Consider the following 21,271-nt stretch of genomic DNA (forward strand, 5'->3'; position numbering starts at 1 on the left):
TTTTTCCTTGTAAATCTACTTTAGTTCTTTGTAGATTCTGGATATTAGCCCTATGTCAGATGGGTAGATTGCAAAAATATTTTCCCATTCTATTGGTTGCCAGTTCACTCTGATGAATATTTCTTTTGCGTTCAGAAGCTCTGGAGTTTAATTAGTTTACGTTTGCCTATTTTTGCATTTGTTGCCATTGCTTTTGGTGTTTTAGTCATGAAGTCCTTGCCTCTGCCTGTATCCTAAATCGTGTTGCCTAGGTTTTCTTCTAGGGTTTTTGTGGTGTTAGTTCTTATGCTTAAATCTTTAATCCATCTGGAGTTAGTTTTTGTATAAGGTATAAGGAAGGGGTCCAGTTTGAGCTTCCTGCATATGGCTAGCCAGTTTTCCCAATACCATTTATTAAACAGGGAATCCTTTCCTCATTGCTTGTTTTTACCAGGTTTGTCAAAGATCAGATGGTTGTAGATGTGTGGCATTGTTTCTGAGGCCTCTGTTCTGTTCCATTGGTCTATATCTCTGTTTTGGTACCAGTACCATGCTGTTTTGATACCAGTACCATGCTGTTTTGATTACTGTAGCCTTGTAGTATAGTTTGAAGTCCGGTAGCGTGATGCCTCCAACTTTTTTCTTTTTGCTTAGGATTCTCTTGGCTATGAGGTCTCTCTTTTGGTTCCATATGAAGTATAAAGTGATTTTTTCCAGTTCTGTGAAGAAGATCAATGGTCGCTTGATGGGGATAGCACTGAATCTATAAATTCCTTTGGACAATATGGCCATTTTCACAATATTGATTCTTCCTAACCATGAACCTGGGATGTTTTTCCATCTGTTTGTGTCCTCTCCTATTTCCTTGAGCAGTGCTTTGTAGTTCTCCTTGAAAAAATCTCTTACATCCTTTGTTAGTTTTATTCCTAGGTATTTTATTCTTTTTGTAGCAGTTGTAAATGGGAGTTCGCTTGTGATTTGGCTCTCTGTCTGTTGTTAATGTATAGGAATGCTTGTGATTTCTGCACATTGATCTTGTATCCTGAGACTTGGCCTAAGTTGCTTATCAGCTTAAGGAGGTTTTGGGCTAAGATGATGGGGTCTTCTAAATATATCATCATGTCATCTGCAAATAGGGACTATTTGATTTCTTCTTTTCCTAATTGAATGCCCTTTATTTCTTTTTCTTGCTTAATTACTTTGGCTAGAACTTCCAATACAATATTGGATAGGAGTGGAGAGAGAGGGAATCCCTGTCTAGTGGCAGTTTTTAAAGGGAATGCTTCTAGTTTTTGCCCGTTTAGTATGATACTGGCTGTGGATTAGTCATAAATAGCTCTTATTATTTTGAGATACGTTCCAGCAATACCTAATTTCTTGAGAGTTTTTAGCATAAAGGGCTATTGAGTTTTGTTGAAGGCCTTCTCTGCATCTATTTAGATAATCATATGGTTTTTGTCTTTGTTTCTGTTTATGTGGTGGATTACATTTATAGACTTGCAAATGTTGAACCAGCCTTGCATCCCTGGGATGAAGCCTACTTGATCGTGGTGGATAAGCTTTTTGATGTACTGTTGGATTTGGTTTGCCAATATTTTATTGAAGATTTTTGCATCAATGTTCATCATCGATATTGGCCTATAGTTTTCTTTTTAAGTTGTGTCTCTGCCAGATCTTGGTATCAGGATGATATTGGTTTCATAGAAAGAGTTAGGGACGATTCCCTCTTTTTGTATTGTTTGGAATAGTTTCAGCAGGAATGGTACCAGCTCCTCTTTGTACATCTGGTAGAATTTGGCTGCAAACCTGTCTGGACCTGGACTTTTTTTTGGTTGGTAGGCTATTAATTGCTGCCTCAACCTCAGACCTTGTTATTGGTCTATTCAGGATTTCAACTTCTTTCTGGCTTAGTCTTGGGAGTGTGCAAGCATCCAGGAATTTATGCATTTCTTCCAGATTTACTGGTTTATGTGCATATAGCTGTTTGTAGTAATCTCTGATGGTAGTTTGTATTTCTCAGGAATCAGTGATGATCTCCTCTTTATCATTTTTATGCATCCATTTGACTATTCTCTCTTTTCTTTTTTATTAGTCTAGCTAGTGGTCTATTTTGTTGATCTTTTAAAAAAAAAACCAGCTCCTGGATTTATTGATTTTTTGAAAGGTTTTTTGTGTCTCTGTCTCCTTTAGTTCTGCTCTGATCTTAGTTATTTTCTGTCTTCTGCTTGCTTTCGAGTTTTTTTTTTATCTTCCTCCTCTAGCTTTTTCAATTTTGACGATAGTGTGTTGATTTTAGATCTTCCTTTGTTTCTCATGTGGGCATATATTGCTATAAATTTCCCTCTAGACACTGCTTTAAATATGTCCCAGAGATTCTGGTACGTTGTGTCTTCATTCTCGTTGGTTTCTAAGAACATCTTTATTTCTGCCTTCATTTCATTTCATTGTTTATCCATTTGTCATTCAGGAGCAAGTTGTTCAGTTTCCATATAATTGTGCAGTTTTGAGTGCTTTTCTTATTCCTGAGTTCTTATTTGATTGTGCTGTGGTCTGAGAGACTATTGTGATTTCCACTTCTTTTGCATTTGCTGAGGAGTGATTTACTCCCAATTATGTGGTCAATTTTAGAGTAAGTGTGATGTGGTGCTAAGAAGAATGTGTATTTTGTGGATGGGGGTGGGGTGTTTCTGTAAATGTCTATTAGGCCTGTTTGGTCCAGATCTGTGTTCAAGTCCTGGATATCCTTGTTGACTTTCTGTCTCATTGATCTGTCCGATATTGTCAGTGGAGTGTTAAAGTCTCCCACTATTATTGTGCGGGAGGCTAAGTCTCTTTGTAGGTCATTAAGAACTTGCTTTAAGTATCTGGATGCTCCTCTATTGGGTGCATAAATATTTAGGATTGTTAGCTCTTCTTGCTGCATTGATCCTTTTTCCATTATATATTCCCCTTGTTTGTCTCATTTGATCCTTGTTGGTTTAAATTCCTTTTTATCAGAGATTAGAATTGCTACCCCTGCTATTTTTGCTCTCCATTTATTTGGTAGATTTTCTTCCATCCCTTTATTTTGAGTCTATGTGAGTCTTTGCTGATGAGATGGGTCTCCCGAATACAACACACCATTTGACTTTTTAATCCAGTTTGCTAGTCTGTGTCTTTTGATTGGGGCATTTAGACCATTTACATTCAATGTTAATGTTGTTATGTTTGAATTTGATCCTGCCATTTTGTTACTGGCTGGTCGTTTTGCCTATCCTATTAGTTGACGTGGTTTCTTCATTGTGTTGTTTTTCTTTAACATTTAGTACGTTTTTGCAGAGCATGGTACTGGTTTTTCCTTTCCATGTTTAGTACTTCCTTCAGGAGTTCTTGTGAGTTAGGTTCTGTAGTGACAAAATCTCTCAGCAATTGCTTGTCCATAAAGGATTTTATTTCTCCTTCATTTATGAAGCTTAGTTTGGCCAGATATATAATTTTGGGTTGAAAGTTCTTTTTTTTAAGGTTGTTGAATATTGGCCCCCACTCCTTTCTAGCTTGTGGAGTCTCTGCCAAGAGATCTGCTGTGAGTCTGATGGCCTTTCCTTTGTGGGTGACTAGACCTTTCTCTCTGGCTTCCCTTAGGATTTTTTCCTTCATTTCCATTCTGGTGAATCTGACAATTATGTCCCTTGGGGTTGCTCTTCTTGAGGAATATCTTTGTGGTGTTCTTTGTATTTCCTGGATTTGACTGTTGGCCTGCCTTGTTAGGTTGGGGAAGTTCTCTTGGATAATATCCTCAAGAGTGTTTTCCAACTTGGATTCATTCTTCCTGTCACATTCAGGTACGCTGATCAAGCATAGATTAGGTCTTTTCACATAATCCCATATTTCTTGGATGCTTTGTTCATTTCTTTTCCCTCTTTTTTCTCTAATCTTGCCTTCTCATTATATTTCATTGATTTGATTTTCTATCTCTGATATCCTTTCTTCTGTTTGATCAATTTGGCTGTTGAAACTTGTGCATGCCTCGCAAAGTTCTCATGCTATGTTTTCCAGCTCCAGTAAGTCATTTATGTTCTTCTCTAAGCTGGTTATTCTAGTTTGCATTTTTCAAACCTTTTCTTACTTCCTTTTCATTGGGTTAGAACATGGTCTTTTAACTCAGAGGAATTTGTTATTATCCACCTTCTGAAGCCTGCTTCTGTCAGTTCATCAAACCCATTTTCTGTCTTGTTTTGTTCCCTTGATAGTGAGGAGTTGTGATCCCTGGAAGGGGAAGAGGCGTTTTGGTCTTTGAAGGTTTCATCCTTTCTGCGCATCTTCATGGATTTATCTCCCTTTGATCTTTGAAGTTGGTGATTTCGGGAGAAATCTCTGAGTGGATGTCCTTTTTGTTGTGGTTGCAGGTATATCTTTTTTTGGCCTGCAGCAGCAGGGCTGCCTCAGATTCAGTCAGGTTGCTGGGTGGTGGTCTTCCCCTGGGGTTTGCTTGCAGGTGAAATGAGCCCCACCTTCCCAGTGGTGTCTCTCCTTCCCTGAGCTCTGTCTTCCGGGTTAGGGTCCAATTGGTATATTTGCTGCCATGCTCTCTAGCGTGTGGGCTTCAGTTTGAGTTTTGCTGGGGGTGGGGCTTGCCAGACTTTATGACTTCCCTGCTTTCAACTCTGCCTCTTTCTGTGGGATGGGTTTTTCCATCCCGCTGGCCATACTTCTTCCCAGGTCCCTCGGACAACTTATGGCACCAGGCAGGAGTCGTCACTCAGATTTACATCAACCTACGGCACCCCTCAGTCTGGCATGGCTCTCGTGGACTGTGGGTTGCAGGAAGCTGGCTGCACGTTCCAGGTGGGGACATGCCCCACCCTGTCTTGGTTTGTTCTCCCTGGTTGGCTCTTGCCCTCCTTTGGCTCCTTCCCTGGGCTATTTTCAGATTCTTTCCCTTCTCCCCAAAATGAACTGAGCACCTCACGTGGAATCGTGACGTCCTCTAGCCGTCTGCATCTCATTCTCTGGGAGCTGCATTCCTGTGTTGCCTCCTCTCGGCCATCTTGGCGCTGCCTCCTCCAATTATGTTTTATAACTACAAGGTTTTCACATTCTTAAGGACAGGAACAATATCCTATTCATATTTGTGAAAATATAAACTCTCAACAGCTAAAGGGCATCAGATAACCTTTAAAAAAAAAAACACATTCTTTTGTTCTACTTTGTACTGGTGGATTTATTTATTTTATTTTATTTTATTTTTATTTTATTATTATTTTTTTTTTTACCCTGAGTATCAGCCTTCATGGGATTTCCCTTCATCATCATCCTGGAAATTTCTTTTCTCTCTTCTGGGTTAGATCCCCTGTTACCTGGGATCTAATTACCTATCTTTGTTTACTCCCTTGTTTTGATGGAGCCACCTTCTCAGTAGGAAAGGATGGATGGGAGGAAGTTTTTCAAGGTGGGAATGGGATAGAGGCTTCCACAATATAATTTCAGGAGCTGAAAAACCAATGGATGAGTTGTAATTGATTTATTAGGCCAGGGAAGCTAAAACCCAAGCTGGCAGTAGGGAAAACTCAAAAGTAACTTACTTGCATATCACAACATTCTAAACGTACTAGGAATTAAGAGCACTACTGAGAATGCAGATGAAAGTAGAGGATTAGGTGAAAGTCTAACCCTTTCAATAATAAGACTAGTTCCAAATATAAGACTCAGGTATGCTTTCAGATTTCCCCTTATTTCCACGCCACTTAGCTGAGTGACTATTCTCCTGCTTAAGCAGAACATTGGAGGGTTTTGCCTTCTGGAAAATAATGAATCAGAGAGACTAAATACTCCTAAGAGAGGGGATACAGTGCTGAAAAGGGTTAAATATTATTCTCTCCCAATTCAAAGCTATATTGTGATTGTATTTTATTTCCTTCACCAATTTGTTTTTCCTAGAATTAATAAGGAATCGTGTATTCCTATTTCTCATTTGCTTAGTTTATCTTGTGTCTAGCAATAATTTATCCCAAGATTGTTATTATAAAATATAATAATACAGTACTAATATCTAATAGTTACAAGAGTGCTTACTGTTGGCAGGACCATTCTAAGCTCTTAGGATATTTTTGGTAATTTAATCCTCAGAGCATTAAAATTTTAATCAACAGCAATAGCAGCAACATTCTTTCACCTAATACAGTATATAATTTTCCTTCCACAACTAAAAAGGCCTTACCCTTTTCCCTAACATGGAAATCTAGATTCCCATGAGTATTTGGTGATTTTTCTTCTTTATTACTTTAGTTCTAGTCGTATCTTCTTGTCTTTTAACCTGTAGACTAAATTACAAAATCAACACCCTCTACAAAGCAGGATAGAGATGGAGAAAAAGGAAACTGGTTAATATATAAATGGTTACTTAACAGAGCAAATTTCGAAATGTACTTAATACAATGCTTGTCTCTATATGTGGACATGTGGCTTTAGTGGGTATTTATAACTTTTCCCCTTCTACCCATTCTGTTTTCTCTTGTAGTTCAAACAACCCCAGCTGGTTAGGATGCTATATATTATCTACTTCTAAGTTTTGGTTTTCTATATCTAAAGCTTTATTCTTGAGGTTCTTATGCCCTTTGCCATCTTGTCTGTTTTGGTTTGCATTAGTCTTCCATTAATTTTCACCACTAGATATGGCAGTACTAGTAAGTGCTACAGAGGATCCCTAGGGCACCAGACTTTATATACTTCTGCCTCCATTGCATAGCAGCAGCCTTCTTTTCGTTGATAATCGTGATCAATTCTCCTAATGAACACAGTTAACTTGTTCTGCTGTTGATTCAGAGATATGAGAAGCTTCGTTAGAGCAAAGTTTAAATTCTCAATTCTGGTAGAAGTACTCTAGTTTGAAATACGATCTCAAAACCATCAACTTCCTGGCCACCCTTCACAAAGTTTAAGGTTTAGAAAACCAAAGAAAATCATTTTCCCTTCCACTCTTTAGTTCATAGACTCATATATTATACTTATAAGAGAAATAACTTTATATATTGGTTTCTAGTTCAGAGCATTTTGTGGGACAGCACCTTAGTTTTCTAAGGTATTGTGTCCTACATGATACCAAACTGAGTTTTCAACGTGCCATTCCATCAGTATGTATGATCATCTGCTTCTGGGAGAAGCATACATCATAAGACCAGTGAATTTTTGCACAATGCTTTATGTTATTTTGTTTTTTCTTGGTCAGAAACTGTGTTTTATGGATGCCATCACCCCTAGAAAGTCCATAGTAAGGTAGTGTTTGATAAAAAAGCGTAGTAGCCTAGGATGTCAATTTTCGTGTATGGAGTAAGAAGACATTTAATGTAATCACCCTGCCACTAGATAGCTTGTTGGTCTCCCCAGTGTTATTTACTATATCCTGAGTCCAGAGTTGTTTTTTGTCTATGGCAATCTGGATGTTCGGTAATAGCTGTAGTCAGATCATCTGTGATGAGGGAATCCATGTTGTTCAACTCACAGATATTTCTTATACAAATTTGGCAACCAGTCTGGCATTGTACATTATATGATTTTCTAAAATATAGTTTACATGTGTACAATAGCACTCCACCATCAAGTGAAAGTGGCATATATAAGTTTAGCGCTGGCAACACAAATAAATTGTGAGTATATGACTCACATTCAAAATGTACACCTCTGGCTCATGGGAAATTTTCTCTAACTAGGCAACCAGGGAAGAAAAACAGTTACTAAATCTGATTTATAGATTGTATCATATGATATATTAGCACCTGTTAGAATTGGACTAACTAAAATTTTCCCTTTTCAAAGAGGGAAAATTTTGAAGTATCATATCTACTTATTCACTTTGGAGGCAGATGAGACTTCAGGTACTGATTTGTATAGATTTATGGACCATTGCTAATGGTGGGGCTAGATGGTCAGGGGCTCAAAATAATAATAAAAAAATAACAGAATAGTATGAGAAGATTGGTAGAAAAAGTAGATGGTCCTCTGAGAATACATACAGGTTGAGAGAATAATTTTGACTTGTGAATGTTCTTTAAGGACTTCCTCTTTCTGCAAAGGAGGGAAAATAATCCCTTTCATGGATAGGTCTTCCTCTTTCCTCAGCTGCCCTAGTGTTTGCTCAAATGGGATTATGTGCAAAGTGGCCGTGATGCTGGGAGCTTGAAATTATGTTTATCAAATTGAGGATCACAAAATGAAAATAGTTATTTAACAGTGGGAACATGGATTCACTCCAAAATTCTAGACATTTGTGTGTGATCTCATATTGCACCATGTCAGAAGTTCCTGTACTATCCAATCTGTCATTGAAACTATGACCAGCATTGAACTTGCTGGAGTAAAGGCCCAAGTGATAGACTCTCTGAACTTGGAGGTTGCCTGAGTTTTTTTTTAGATTTATTTTTGCTGTTTGTCATACTTAAAGTTGATAGAATTATTGGTGATGTCATAAGTAGTTCTGAGAAGCACACCCAAATATTATAGATGTTGCTTTCAAAATTGGAAGAGGCTAAAATTGTGCATTGTGCCACTTTCTTGGTGGTAATTAATGTGAGATTTAGCAATTTGTCATGCATTTTATGGGTGGTTCTAGATTGCTAGAACTCAGAAACTTTACTGAGAAGGCAAGCCTCTCAAGTTTTATGGATTAGTTGCCCTCTGGAATTCTTGTTTTACTAAAGCATGTAGAGTACCAGCTACTTCCTGCCCACCAGTTGATATTATATCATCAATGGAGTAGTTTTTTTGATGACCTTTGATTTGGTAGGACAATCAAATTTTGATAAAATGATAAAGGCATGTTGCTGTCCATACCAGGTGAAAGTACCCTGTTTCTAACATTACACATTTGGCCGAGTGAGCACTATCTTCCCAGCCATAGAGACTCTGTTGATTCACTATTGTGAAGACATTTTTATCTTGATGATGTCTTTTGTTACATGTAATGAACAGATACACTATTGCAAAGCTTAAAGGAAACCTGAGAACACTGGACAGATTGAGCAATACTTCCAGCTTCTCTGGTGTATATGGGAAGTTTGTTCCCTGAAGCAAATAGTGTGTATTGTTTGTATTTAGTATTTCAGAGGGTTTTGATAGCAGCCATAAAAACATATAGGTCGTTTTCTATTGCTGTGAGAAGGCTGTTGGAGAAATTCTGCAACTCTCCATTGACATCTTGTACTATGTTTTTTTCTTTCTAATGGGTATACATACAGTTCATAAATTGTGAGCATTTTATTTATATATTTTAGGGATTTCTGTATTTCTTCACAGAAGGTTTAATTCACTTATTACAACAGGGGATGAGAGATGTAATGATGATAGGTTTCTGTGAAAATTATTTGTCTAAGACCATACTTATGTGTAGCACAAAATGCCTGATAGAAATGAAGACTTGGCCTTCGGTGCCTGGGGTGAGGTGAGAAAGTCAATAAACCTGACTCAAGGGAGGCAAGCCATTTGACTGAATATCACCTCAGGTTTACTGTAAGCAGACAAACTGTTATGTCTATCATCTTCAAAGAGCATCCTGTATCCTCAAGGTACTAGAATTTTGGAGCCTCTGAGAGCCTTAAAATCATAATAGTGGGATAATATTTGCACATTGCTTATCATTGTATGAAATAGGGAATAACGGAACAGCCAGGAACTTTACTGTCTTTGCTTTGGTGTACAGAAACGTCTCTATCCTGATAAAAGTAACTTAATAAGGCCTACCCTAAGAGTATTGGTGTCTGGGATAGATAGAATCAGTCTATTTCTAACTGTATCCTAAGAGAGACACATACACAGAGATGCTCTGGTGTATTTAAACTCTCTCTCTCTCTCTCTCTCACACACACACACACACACACACACCCCACTCACACAGTCTCTCCCTTTCTCTCTCTTTTCTGAAATTTCCATTTTAATATACTGTTGATATCTTTATGTAAATTTATTTTAAATGATTTTTAATACTTTATTTTTCATTAAAAAAATCTAAAAATATGCCATTAAAACTTGTATCCATTTAGCTGTTAATTTGTATTTAACACAGATTATTGCTGACTTTGTTTCAGCCTGCTTTATACATGAAATATATACCTGATTTTTTTTCGTGACTTGGAAATTTGGATTGGGGCCAACAAAAATAAAATCTGACAATTTGTTGCTTATAATTCTAATAATATGAATGTTTTCAGACATGTTTTTCTAGTTATTTTGCTAGATTTGTGGATATAAAACTTCTATTCACTTTGTAAACCTAGCCTTAATATTATGGCTAGGCAAAAAAATAAATTCTGTTACTCAAGTGCTGTTTCCTTCTACGTTTAGTCTAACTGCTAGCTTGTACAAATATGCTGGTATAATTAATGAGCCAGTAGTTCTGTTTATTAGATGATTACATAATTGAGTACCAATAACATTAGCTGATATCATGTCTTGCAGGAATCTTTATACATAATCATGAAAGTGTGCATTCTTTTATTAGTATTTTGAATTTGTTCATTTGTTGCATACCTATTTAGACTTCTTATCAATATAATATATACCTTTTCTCATTACCTACCCTAGCGTAACACTTCAGCTTTTAATGAAATATTACAAATATAAATATTTGATAAAATATAAACATACAGCTTACCAAATTGTTGTGAAATAAATACTCATGAAATCTCAATCAGGTAAACAGAGAATTTGCAAGTACTGTTTGCATTTGTTGGTTATGACTCCCTTCCTTCCCTCTAATGGTAACTATTATTTTGACTTTCATGATGTTTGCTTTTTTGGTTTACTTATATGTTTTTACTACCTAGTCATGTATTCCTAGATAATGCATATATTTTTGGATCTTTACATTTATGTGTCATTGTTATACACATTTTAGGGGTACATATGATATTTTAATCCATGTATGTAATGTGTAATAATCAAATCAGAGTAATTGTGAACCACCATTTTACTCTCTACTTCTATGAAATCTAATATTTAAACTCCCACATGTGAGTAAGAACATGTGATATTTGTCTTTTTGTGCCTGGTTTATTTCACTTAACATAATGATGTCCAGTTTCATCCATGTTGTTGCAAATGATAGGATTGCATTCTTTTTTATGGCTGAATGATATTCCATTTTGCATATGTATCAAATTTTCTTTACTTATTTGTTGATGGACACTTAGGCTGATTCCATATCTTGGCTATTGTGAATAGTACTGAAGTAAACATGGAAGTGCAGATATCGCTTTGATATATTGGCTTCCTCTTCTTTGGTTATATATCCAGCAGTGGGATTGCTGAATCATATGTTTATTAGTTTGTTCTCACACTGCTTCAAAGAAATACCTGAGACTGGGTAATTCATAAAGAAAAGAGATTTAATTGGCTTAAAGTTCTGCAGGCTGTACAGGAAGCATGGTTGAGGAGGCCTCAGGAAATTTACAATCATGGTGGAAGGCAAAGGGGAAGCAGCCACATCTTACATGTCTGGAGTAGGAGGAAGAGAGAGAGAGAAGGGCGAGGTGCCACACTCTTTTAAACAACTAGAGCTCAGGAAAACTCACTATCACAGGAATAGCAGAGGGAGGAATCTGCCCCTGTGTTCCAGTCACCTCCCACCAGGATCTCCTCCAAAAATGAGGGTACAATTTGACATGAGATTTGAGTGGGGACACAGATTGAAACCATATCAATATGATAGTTACATTTTTGGTTTTTTGAGGAACCTCTATACTCTTCTCCCTAATGGTTGTACTACTTTGCATTCCCACCAACAGTGTATGAATGCTTCCCTTTCTCTGCATCCTCACCAGCATTTGTTATTTTTTGTTTTTTTGATAATACCCATTCTAACTGGAGTGAAATGTTATCTTGTTTGGGTTTTGATGTGTATTTCCCTGGTGATTGTTGATGTTAAGCATTTTTTTCATATACTTCCTGGCCATTTGCATGTCTTCTTTTGAGAAATATCTGTTTATATCCTTTGCCCATTTTTATATTGGATTATTATTATTATTCTTATTTGTTACTGAGTTTTTTGAGTTCCTTGTATTGTCTGCTTATTAAACTTTTGTTGGATGGATAGTTTACAAATATTTTCTCACATTCTATGGGTTGTCTCTTTGTTCATTGTTTTCTTTGCTGTACAGAAGCTTTTTAGCTTAATATAATCTCATTTGTCCATGATTGCTTGGTCACCTTTGCTTTTGAGGGCTGATCCAAAAAAATCTTTCCGTGGACCAATGTCCTGTAGTGTTTCCCCAGTGTTTTCTGTTTTATAGTTTTATAGTTTCAGGTCTTACATTTAGGTCTTTAATCCATTTTGAGTTTATTTTTGCATATAGTGAAAAATCTAGTTTCATTCTTCTGCATATGAATATTCAGTTTTCCCAGGACCATTTATTAAAGAGAGTGTTTCTTCCTCACTGTATGTTCTTGGAAACTTTGTCAAAAAGGAGTTGGCTTTTAATCTTGTTACTTTTTGAAATTCATTATAATTACTTTAGCTTTGTACTAAGTTAAAATAACTGATAGAGCAATTCTTCTTGCTTTAGTCTTTTAAAAAATATTTCAGCTGTTTTTAGTTCCTTTCTTTCCATATAAATTCCAGAACCAGCTTGTCACATAAACTAACTCACAGAGATTTTAATTATCATTACATTGAGTCTATAGATCAATGGTGGATGAATTGACATCTGCATAATACCGTTTTCCAACCTGTAAACATGGCATATATCTCTGTTTAATTAGATGTTCTTTTTTTTTTTTTTTTTTTTTTTTTTTTTTTTTTTTTTTTTTTTTTTTTTTTTTTTTTTTTTTTTTAACTTGATAGTATGTTCCTCAGTGTATACTACAGTGTGTGACAGTATCAGTGAGCAGTTAAGAGCATGGACACTGGAACCACGTTGCAAGATTGATGTTAGGGAAGGTCCTTAACCTCTCTGTGCCTCTGTTTCTTTTATATATGGACACAAAAACTGTATGTTTCTTACCAAGTTATCATGAGACTAAATACGTTACAACTCTCACAAATTTGGAACATGGTAAGCACCTGATAAGTAGTGATAAGTGTCTACTAGTTTCTTTTAGATTATTAGTAGAGGTATTTTATTAAATTCTGTATAATTATTTTATACAAATTTGTTTTATATTTGTATAAAATAAGTTATATAATTAAATTACTATATAAGATTTATTTAAATTTATAAATAAATTAGGGGAGAATGCACATCTTTAAAATATTTAACATTCTCATCCTGGTAGGTACTGTGTCTCTATTGAGCTCTTCACATTTTTCAGTCATACATTGTAGCTTTCTTCATATAGGTCCTGTCCTTTGTTAATTATCTATTAAGTTATATCATCTGTTGTTATCATCTGTTTTATTATCATCTGTTATATTTTTTGCTGTTGCTAATGGGATCTCTTTTTCCACAATAATGTTTTATTGGTTATTGCCGGTATGTTATGAGTAAGTTTATTAGGGTTTTATTTTTGGCGCTTTTTTTTTTTTTTACAAGCCACCTACGTAATTTTCACGTGTGTGAAAATAATGTGTGTGTGTGTGTGTGTGTGTGTGTGTGTGTGTATGCATGTGTATATATCCACTTTGCCATTATTAGTTGTTTTTTCTTTATCAACCAACTAGAAGCATTATACTTTTAATTGCTTAGTTGTTAAAGTTGGAGTTTATATTATTTTTTGTAACTGTATTAAAAAATTACTATAAACTTTGTGACTTAAAGCAACACACATTTACTATCTCAATTTTTGTCTAGACACACCTTCACTGGTTCCTCTGTTCACAGTCTTAGAAGGCTGAAATCAAGATGTTGGCTGTGGCCATGGTCTCATGTGAAACTCAAGAAAGATCTGCTTCCTAACTCATACAGACTATTGGCCGAGTTTAGTTCTTTACAGGTTTAGGACTGAGGGCCTTGTTTTCTTGCTAGCTAAAGGCTGGAGGTCCTTTCTTACAGCTATCTATTGAAGGTTGCCCTCAACTAGCACAGGAGACATCCCAACAAGAAGGGCACTACAGTCTTACGGAATGTAATCTTGTAATCACATACATATAGACACATCCATGGTACCACCTTTACCATACTCCATAGATTAGAGACATATCATAGGACCTGCCTACACTCAAGAGAAGGGGATCACAGAAGAACGTGAGCACCAGGAGGTGGGGATCTTGGGGGCTACCCTGAGAATCTGGACAATGCAGAGCCATTCTTTCAGTCCAGAAATACTGACAGTACCCTGTTTTAAGCTACTGTCTTATCTAAATTATTGCTATAGCTTTTTAACTGGTTTCTCTTTGTCTACTGCCTAATTTTAGCCTATTACATGCATAGCAGCTGGAGTGATCCCATTAAAATACAAATCAGGTAATCTCAGTCCTGTACTCACAAAGTTTTTCATATCATTAGTATGAAACCATCCCCAGTGATTTCTCATGTCACCATAAAAAAATCCAGAGTCATCACAATGGATGACTATGTGATCTGAACCCCTACTGATGTGGTTTTGCTCTGTGTCCCCACCCAAATCTCATGTCAAGTGTGGGACCAGGCAGAGATAATCAAATCATGGGCGCAGTTCCCCCCATACTGTTCTCAAGATAGTGAGTTCTAATGAAATCTGATTTTTTGTTTGTTTTGTTTTATTATTTTGAGGTGGAGTCTCGCTCTGTCACTCAGGCTGGAGTGCAGAGGCATGATCTCAGCTCACTTCAACCTCAGCCTCCCAGGTTCAAGGGATTCTCCTGCCTTAGCCCCCCTGAATAGCTGGGAATACAGGCATGTGCCATCACACCCGGCTAGTTTTGTAATTTTTTTTTTTTTTTAGTAGACACAGGGTTTCACCACATTGGCCAGGCTGCTCTTGAACTCCTAACCTTGTGATCCTCCCACCTCAGCCTCCCAAAGTGCTGAGATTACAGGCGTGAGCCACGAGGCCTGGCTGAGATCTGATGGTTTTATAAGCATCTGGCATTTCCCCTGCTGGCACTTCTTCCCTTGTCTCCTGCCATGTAGGATGTTCCTTCCACCTTCTGCCATGATTTTGAGGCTTCCTGAAGCATGTGGACTGTGAGTCCATTAAATCTCTTTCCTTTATAAATTACCCAGTCTTGGGTATGTCTTTACCAGCAGTGTGAAAACGGGCTAATATACCTACTTAGTATTGTTTTGATCTCATCTCCTCAGTACAAATTGAGTATCCCTTATCTGAAATGCTTGGGATCAGAAGTGTTTCAGATTTCATATTTTGAAATACTTGCATATACATAGTTTGATATCTTGGGGCTAGAGCCCAAGTCTAAACATGAAATACATTTATGTTTCATATAAACCTTATACACAAAACCTGAAGGTAATTTTTTATCTTAAAATTATTTTGTACATGAAACAAAGTTTGTGTACATTGAACTATTAGAAAGCAAATGTATCACGATCTCAGCCACCAGTGTGGACAGTCTGTGGTTGTCTGCTATCACCATCTTCCCTAACTCTAAATTTGTATGCTACTGTATTAGTCCATTCTCACATTACTGTAAAGAAATACCTGAGATTGGGTAATGTATAAAGAAAAGTGGTTTAATTGCTTATGGTTCTGAAGACTATACAAGAACTATAGCTGCTTCTGCTTCTGGAGAGGCCTAAAGAAGCATTCAGTCATGGTGGAAGGCCAAGGGCAAGTAGGAGTCTTACATGGCAGGAGCAGGAACAAGAGAAAGAGCAAGAGGGGAAGTGCTACACACTTTTAAACAACCAGATCTCATGAGAACTCATGCACTATCACAAGAACTCACTATCACGAGAACAGCACCAAGGGGATGGTGCTAAACCATTTATGAGAAATTCAGCCCCATGATCCACCCCCATCAGGCTCCACCTCCAACATTGTGGATCACAATTTGACATGAGATATGGACAGGAACACATATCCAAACTGTATCAGCTACCTATAAGCAATCATTTCCTTATGCTGATTCACACATAGTGTTTAACACTAAAAAATGTGACATACCACTTATACAGTAAAAAAATGACGTATTCAGGGTAACTGGCAGCACAGTAGCATCACTAGAACACCTGCATTAGCTGTTAAACATAAAACTGCAGGCTTTTGGCCAGGCACAGTGGTTCACACCTGTGATCCCAGCAGTTTGGGAGGCCAAGGTGGGTGGATCACAAGGTCGGGAGATCGAGATCATCCTGGCTAACATGGTGAAACCCTGTCTTTACTAAAAATACAAAAATTAGCCGGGTGTGGTGGCATGCATCTGTAGTCCCAGCTACTCAGGAGGCGGAGACATGAGAATCACTTGAACCTGGAATACGGAGGTTGCAGTGAGTCGAGATCACGCCACTGCACTCCAGTCTGGAGACAGAGCGAGACTCCGTCTCAAAAACAAAACAAGACAAAACAAAAATACCAAATAAACAAAGAAAAGTGCAGGCTTTCAATCTCTGCCTATGACGCTGTTTTGATTAAAACGTTAGTGTACACTGAATAGTAGGGATGCCAGGTAAACTGTGTGTTGTGTATTTTGACTGTGTTGTCTGTGACTCATCATTTGGTGTGGAATTGTCCACTTATGGCATCATGTTAGTGCTCAAAACATTTTGGATTTTGGATTTTGAGATGTTCAGCCTGTACTTCTCCCTTTCTTATTCCACTTCAGCTATATTGGCCCCCTTACTGTTCAAACATGTTAGAAATTCTCTCACCTTAGATATTTGGCTGAAGCTATTTGCTCTACCTGGAACACCTTTCCCCCAGATAGCTATATGGCTTGCTTCCTGAGTTTAGATCTTTCCTAAAGTGTCACCTTCTTAGTGAGCTCTTTCCTAACCACCTTATTTAAAACTACATATAGTGACACATTTTTTTCACTCCCTTTTTAAAACTCATTTTTTACTTTCTTGTTTTAGTCGTATCCATTACTTTTTAATTTTCAATTTTGTTCATTGTCTGTTCCCTTCCTCTAGTATTTAGAGGAAATAGCATAAGGACTGGGATTTTTGTGTGTATGTGTTTTTACTGGTGAATTTCCAACATTTAAAACAGTGGTAGGCACTTAGTAGGTATTCAACCAATGTTTTTCTGAGTAAATTGAAATTTATGTCTTTCGTAGATGGATTCACAGACAGTTTTATTGTCCTCTAACAATGAACATTCGATCTCCTTTTCCATAGCATGCCTCTTTATTTTATTCTTGTCTTTCCGTGTTATCTTTAATTTCTAGAATGATGTTAAAAAAAAATAATGGACAGCTTTGCCTTCCTGATGACCTTAAAGGGAATGCTTTTTCTGTTTATGCTTTTAGCTCTTGTATTGAGATAGATTTGTTTTAAATCAAATTAAAGAGGTAACCTTTCTCTAATTTACTCAGAATTTTTTGGAGGACAAGGAATAGAGAGTAGATGTCAAATTTAAATCAAATAGCTTTTAAGCATCTGGTTCGGTGACTATGAGGCTCTCTTCTGTTACATACTGATGTCCTAAATTAGATCAGGAGATACTTTGGGGGTTCTGTGTGTTCCATTTCCACTGTTGAAAACGGAGGATTAGACATTGCCTCTTGGCTTATGCTCCCTATTTTTGAGAAATTTATTTTGCTTTTATTCTTCTATTAGTCAGGGTTCTTTAGAGAGACAGAACCAATCGGACACATGCATATATAAAAGGGAGTTTATTAAAGGAATATTGACTCACACAGTCACAAGGTGAGGTCTCACAATAGGCCATCAGCAAGCAAGGAAGCCAGTCGGAGTCTCAAAGCTGAAGAACTTGGTGTCCAGTGTTGGAGGGCAGGAAGCAACCAGCATGGGTGAAATATGTAGGTCAGGAGACTAAACCAGTCTAGTCTTTACATGTTCTTCTGCTGGCTTTTATCCTGGCTGTGCTTGCAGCTGATTAGATTGTGCCCACCCAGATTGAGGGTGGGTCTGCCTTTCCCAGTCCACTGACTCAAATGTTAATCTTTTTTTGGCAGCACCCTCACAGACACACTCAGGAACAGTCCTTTGCATCCTTCAATACAGTCAAGTTGACACTTAATATTAACCATCACAAGTCCACCTTTTGTCAATGTGAACCCATAAACATCTCCTGAAATCTTACATAATCTTGAAATAAAGACAATACTGAGGTTATAATTATGCCTAACAATACAACTATCCTCCATACGACAGGAAACACACCCCAACCCAAATGCTATTACATGAAGTTAACAACACTTCAATGCTGATGCAAAGTCAATAACTCTATGCCACATGATAAAGGTGAAAGGAAATAGAATGAAGATATTTTCTCAGTGCAAGTGTATACCTGCACAAACATGTTCTTAATAAAATAAGGAGGAAATATTTATGACAGTTACAGTCCTCATTTCTGCAGCTGGTCCATGGTCATAGCTGGTATTGATTATTACCTTCTACTATTCATTCTGTATTCCCTTTGCCTTCAGCAAGCACCTCAGCAGGTCATGGTTTTTTACCTGGCAGTGTGACCCAAACCTTCATTCCTGAAGGGTCTAGGCCATAAGTAGTCCTGCCTAGATTTGGCTGTTATAGTTTCCCATTGACCTTAATCACAGGGCTTGGTAATTCTAAGGGACACCCTAATGGATCTCCTGTATTCCTCACGTACTGTTCCTTACCTCCATTGTGAAGTAGTAGACTGATTTCATCTTGGTAGCCTGGGTCAGTCACCCTAGCCAACAGTTTATGTCCCTTCTTAGCCTGTTGACTTACAGGTAAGAAGAGCCCAAAATTTGCTGTATTAGCCTATTTTCACGCTGCTGATAAAGACATACCTGAGACTGGGTAGTTTATAAACAAAAAGAGGTGTAATGGACTCTCACAGTTCCACGTGGGTGGGGAGGCCTCACAATCATGGAGGAAGGTGAAAGGCACATCTTACATGGTGGCAGACAAGAGAGAATAAGAACCAAGTAAAAGGGGTTTCCCCTTATAAAATCATCAGCTCTCATGAGACTTATTCACTACCAAAAGAACAGTATGGGGGAAATTGCCCTCGTGATTTAGTTGTTTCCCAGCAGGGCCCTCCCATAACACGTGGGAATTATGGGAGCTACAATTTGGGATGAGATTTGAGTGAGGACACAGGCAAATCATATCAACTTTCTTTTTGAGAAATTTTTTTTTTTTAACATTATGGACAGCCATAATATCCTGTCTCATTCTTTCCCTTCCCCAGTACCATTTGTCCTATTTTTATTTCCTTTGGCTGCCCTTCAATTCATTTTGTGGTTAAAAATTTCTGTGATGTGCTGTTTTTCTCCCTTCTCCATGCTTTTCAGTTATTTCTAAGATGAGACAGGGAAATGCCAGCATACGCTATCATCTTCTCACTAGAAGTCTAAGATGTCTTTCATTTTGCTTTCATCTATATTTTATCTAACAAAAATCTTTTTATTTCTGTAAACTGTATGTATTATAGTTTTCTTTATGTGAAAGATTAGAGAATACCTCTCTAAAGTAATGATAGTGGGTCTTTACTTAGTTTTATATGCATTTGAATATTTTGGCTGCATTCCAGAGAGTGACATTGAATTGCTATCTTTGACTCTTAAAGGCATCTACCAAACTTTTTTCTCTTATGTGTACTTTTGTACAAGTAAAACATGCAGTTGTACCAAAACTCAGAGATCAACATAAAAATATACAGTAAGAGGGGAGGGACAACAGGGGGTTGGGAGTTGGGGAGAGAGAGCATGGGGAGAAATGCCAGATATAGGTGATGGGGAGGAAGGCAGCAAATCACACTGCCACGTGTGTACCTATGCAACAATCTTGCATGTTCTTCACATGTACCCCAAAACCTAAAATGCAATTAAAAAAATATGCAGTAAGAAGTAAATTCTCTGGTTGTCAGACCACCACTGCAGAGATAACAGTTCTTCCTACTTTCTTTTCTCTCCTGTGATAGATGTTTTATGTAAAAACAAGTATACATTTATGTGTATAGTCTTGTTTTTCTATTTTTCATTCAAATACTAGTATTAGACAAAATATTTTGTGCCTCTCCTTTTTCAATTAATATACCTTAGAGATAGTTCTTTATTAAAACCATAAGCTACTGTGTCCTAATATTTGCAAAGTATACCACTTAAAAAATACCTCGGACATTTAAACATTTTTCTATGAATGGAGAGTGATTGATTGACTCATTGATTGCTATGTGGCCACTCTGCAATAAATATCCTTGTATGTAAGCCATTTCGTTCATGTATCACTCTATCTCTAAGATAAATCAATAGATGTTATTGGAAGGTTGGTTTCTTTTTGGATCTCCTGTTTCCTCAAATGTCACCTTTCAGAGAGTCCTTACCTAACCTCCCCACTCTACCATAGCCCCCTAACGTTGTCATTATATCATCTTTGTTTGAACACTTTTTTAATCATAGAATTTTTAAACATATAAAAAAGTAGCAAATAGTATAATCTTTCATGTGCCTGTCATTCATCTTTATTATTTATCATTATTTCACTAGTCTTGTTTCCTCTCTCTCCCCCCACATATATTTTTTTCTTAAGTACTTTAAGGTAAATTTTAGATATGCTGTTTTATATATAAAACATTCAGTGTATATCTCTAATAAATAAGAACATGTTTAAAAACAAAACAAAACAAAACAAAAAAAACCCTTCACCACTTTGCCACTGTTACAACTAACAAAATTAACAGTATTTCCCTGATTTCATCTCATACCACTCCCATATTTTCCTATATGATTTAAAAATGTATTTTTAAAGTTTGCTTGAATTAAGATCAAAACAAAATCTTGACATTTGGTCCTTTTTTTAAAAAAACTTGTAAGTTTCTTTTCCCTCTGCTTTTTATGACTTTTTGTTTTCTGAACAAATAATATATGTTATAATGTGTAGGATTCTCAAAACTATGAATTTGGTTGGCTGTTTTCTCCTTAAATTTTTTTTAAGTATGTTTCTGTAATGCCTGTGTTTCCTGTAAACTGATAATAAGTGGTGTAGAGTTGATTAGATTTGAGGTTTAGTTTCCTGAGCAAGAATACTTCATAGACGCTGCAGCATGAGTCCTCTTGCATTATAATAGGAGACACATGATTTCTGCTTGTAGCTTTTAATAATGTTAAGATAGATAAGTGGGCTTAGGTGTTCTCAGCTTGATCTGACAATTATAAAATAGGCCATTGACATTTTATCTAATGAACATTTTCTGGATTGGCAGCAAAATGATGATTCTATCATAACTTTGGTAATTAACTGCTGAATAAAAAGTTATGGCAATTTGGAGATTTTCT

At 36.8% G+C, this 21,271-nt stretch overlaps 1 protein-coding gene and 1 long non-coding RNA gene across 2 annotated transcripts in view; both read left to right on the plus strand.

The window, feature by feature from the left end:
• Positions 1-17,832, plus strand: part of LOC108312886 — a 23,206-nt gene extending 5,374 nt beyond the window's left edge. The window contains exon 3 of the long non-coding RNA XR_001828828.2: positions 17,720-17,832. This is a non-coding gene — a long non-coding RNA (uncharacterized LOC108312886). The remainder of the gene's footprint in view (positions 1-17,719) is intronic.
• The window catches only part of TBC1D32 (TBC1 domain family member 32), a 238,765-nt gene that overhangs the window by 145,706 nt on the left and 71,788 nt on the right, over positions 1-21,271 (plus strand). The window lies entirely within an intron of this gene.

Source organism: Cebus imitator, unplaced genomic scaffold (genome assembly GCF_001604975.1).
Source record: "Cebus imitator isolate Cc_AM_T3 unplaced genomic scaffold, Cebus_imitator-1.0 Scaffold130, whole genome shotgun sequence".
Classification (NCBI taxonomy): Eukaryota; Metazoa; Chordata; class Mammalia; order Primates; family Cebidae; genus Cebus; species Cebus imitator.